The following is a 3,784-nucleotide window of genomic DNA, read 5'->3' as shown; positions in this document are numbered from 1 at the left end:
CTTGAACAAGCATATCTGTATGATAATTAATTGCCTGAAAAAGAAATCTCAAGACTATTTAAAAGAAGACAAATATCCAAAAGCACAACAACATTCACCATCCAATTAAAAAATTACGATATATTCCCAAGAATTTAAAAATTGGAAGGACTTTCAAGTTCATTTTGCAAACCTAGAGTAAAAAAATTACAGGTATACCTCAGAGATATTGCAGGTTCAGTTCCAGACCACTGCAATATAGCAAGTCATATGAATTTTTTGGTTTCTCAGTGCATATAAAAGTTATGTTTGTGCTATACTGCAGTCTACTAAGTGTGCAATAGCATCATGGCTAAAAAAAAAAACAATGAGCATACCTTAATTAAAATGTGACACAGAGACACAGAGTAAGCACAGTGCATCTTGGAAAAATGGTGCCAAGAGACTCACTTGAAGTGGGGTTGCTGCAAATCTTCAATTTGTTAAAAAATGCAATATATATGAAGTGCAATTAAGTGAAGTGCAATAAAACAAGGTATGTCTAAAGTCATTAAGGAAGGTCTAATAATCCAAAGGAACATATAAACAAACCAGCAAAGAGTAAAAAAGGAAAACTCAACAGTAACAAGTTGATTTTGTCCTAGGACAGCAAGGATGATTTAACATTAGCCTAAAAAGAAAAAAAAAAATCTATTAATGTAATTCTCCACATTAACAGATTAAGGAGAAAAGCAGTATGAGTTTTACCAGTAAAGAAAGAAATGCCATTTGGAAAAAATTCAATGCAATTTCATGAGTTAAAAACAAGTTCTTAACAAACTAGGAATAGAAATCAGCTTTCTTAACCAGGCAAGGAATAAATACCAAAAACCTTTAACAACAATACACTTAATGGAAAAATTAACACTTGCATTTAAGGTTAGGAATGAGACAAGGAAGTTTGCTTTTAGCACTTTTTAAAAAATGTTGTATTAGAGATGTTACACATACCATAAGACAAGAAAAAATATAAAAGAAAGGTATAAATATTGAAAAGGAAAAGGTATTATTAGTATGCAACATTATTGTCTCAAAGGAAACACAAAAAGAGACTGAAAATATTAGAATTAAGAAGTTCAGCAAAATTGTTGGTTTTAAGGTAAGAAACAAACTAAGTATATTGGCTAAAAGTATGGACCCAGAATTCTTGGGTTGAAATTCTACTCCTATCATCCATAAACTTTTGACTTTGGGCAAATTATTTATATTCTCTGTGCCATAATTGTAATTAAACAAAAAGGAGATCACAATATAAATCTCACCAAGATAGTGTGAGAATTAATTTAATGTGAGTAAAGAAATTAGAATAGCACCTGGGACGTAGTGAGAATTACATAAATGTTAACTATATTTATTATAAAAAATTGAAAATGTATTACTATGTAAAAGAAGGAAAAATCTAAAAATTAAAACTAAAAAATACACCATTAATAATAACAAGCAAAATATAAAATATCTAGGAAGAAATCTAGCAAAACTTGTACAACACATAATGAGGTAATTATCAAATTTTAGTGGAAGACAGTCAAGAAAACCTAAATAAATGGAGAAACATACAAGGTTCATGGATTGGAAGACCAATTTTATTACAATAACAAATCTGAAAAGAAACTAAAAATTTAACCAGGTTAAGTTAAAATCTAGATGAGTTTTTCTGTGGTCAAAATTCTAGTGATGATTTTACAGTATATATAAAGAGCAAAGGAACAATAATAGACTAAAATTATCCTGGTGAAGGACAAGATAGGGAGATAGGGAAAAAAGGAATTGTTCTAAAATTTTCAGGACTTATTTCAAAGATAAAGGAGTGGTACTCATACAAGAAGAGACACACAATTCAACAGCACAGAATAGATAGTCTAGCAAGAGACCTATGCATGTTTGGTAATTTAATAATTGACAGAGGTAGCATTGCATATTAGAGGATAAAGAATGAATTTTTACATGAATAGCTTTGGGATGATACGTTAGAAAAATGTTCCATTTTTAACTCATATTCGTTTACAAAATAATCAAGTTTTGGTAGACTAAAACTTGAACATGACAAACAGATCTTTTCAACTTTTAGAAAAAAGTATAAGAAAGTATCTTCATGACTTTGAAATATGAAAGGATATCTCACAAATGTACAAAAACCTTAAGTAAATATTTGATAACTTATTAGATTGAAAATAAAATCTTATCTTCATCACAGAAACCATTAAAAAATTTTAAAAGCTATACTGGAAATCAGATATATTCAACACAAAACTATCACAAATATTTTATACATACATCAATATGAAAATTTGTGATTAATCTTTTGAACAGTTCTATCACTTAAGAGAACACATAAATGGCCAATAAAATATGAAAAAAATGCCCCACACCAGACTGATCAGAGAAATGCAAATGTAAAGCACAAAATGTTTGCATTTCATACTCATCAGATTGGCAAATGTTAAAAACTTCTGTCAAGTATTATTGAAAATGTAGAGCAACAAATATTCTTATACACTTCTAGTGTAAATTTGAACTCTAAATTTGGTAACGTCTAACAAAATTGAATATGTACTTATCCTTTTGCCTTATTAAGCATACTGTTAGACATATGCCATAGGAAGACTCTTTCATTTAGTCAAAAAGAGATATTTATAGAAATGTTTAAAGTGGCAAGTTTGTAATCACAACAAATGGAAATAAAATAATTATCTACCAAAAGGATAAGACAAATAAATTGTGGTATAGTTAAAACAGTTGAATGTTAAATGTTTTTGCCAAGGAATGAATCATATCAGCATGAACAAATATCACTAATATATCTACAGTACAGTAAACAAATAAGTGAATTGAGGAAGATGACACATGATATGACATAACTTAACGTAAATATAAAACTCATTCCAAACATTCCAATGCATTCCATAAGTATACCTGCATGTGGCATAAAATTATGTAGGAATGGGGGTCATGAGAAAAATTAAAGATAGAAGTAACCTGTGTCAGAAAGGGTGGAAGGTGCAATTACAGAGTATAACAAAGGATTTTAGTTTGTTGTTGCAGTTTAATATTTTAGAATCATTTAATCCATTCATGCACATTTGTTATATTTTCATTATATCTCTTTTCATGCCTGAGAAATCATTCAAAAAGTTTTTTTTAATTCAGTTTTATTGAGATATATTCACATATCATACAGTCATCCATGGTATACAATCAATTGTTCATAGTACCATCATATAGTTGTGCATTCATCACCCCAATCTATTTTTTGAACATTTTCCTTATACCAGAAAAAGTAAAAATAATAAAAAATAAAAGTAAAAAAGAACATCCAAATCATCCCCCCCCCTTCCACCCCATTTTTCATTTACTTTTAGTCCCCATTTTTCTATTTATCCATCCATACACCGGATAAGGGGAGTGTGATCCACAAGGTTTTCACAATCACACTGTCACCCCTTGTAAGCTTCATTGCTGTACAATCGTCTTCAAGAGTCAGGGCCACTGGGTTGCAGTTTGACAGTTTCAGGTATTTATTTCTAGCTATTCCAATACATTAAAACCTAAAAAGGGTTATTTATATAGTGCATAAGAGTGCCCACCAGAGTGACTTCTCAGCTCCATTTAGAATCTTTCAGCCACTGAAACTTTATTTCATTTCGCATCCCCTTTTTGGTCAAGAAAATGTTCTAAATCCCATGATGCTGGGTCCAGATTCATCCCCAGGAGTCATATCCCACATTGCCAGGGAGATTTACACCCCTGGGAGTCAGATCCCACGTAG

The sequence above is a fragment of the Choloepus didactylus genome, chromosome 8 (genome assembly GCF_015220235.1).
Source record: "Choloepus didactylus isolate mChoDid1 chromosome 8, mChoDid1.pri, whole genome shotgun sequence".
NCBI classification, from domain to species: Eukaryota; Metazoa; Chordata; class Mammalia; order Pilosa; family Megalonychidae; genus Choloepus; species Choloepus didactylus.
Note: the sequence above shows the minus strand (reverse complement) of the source record.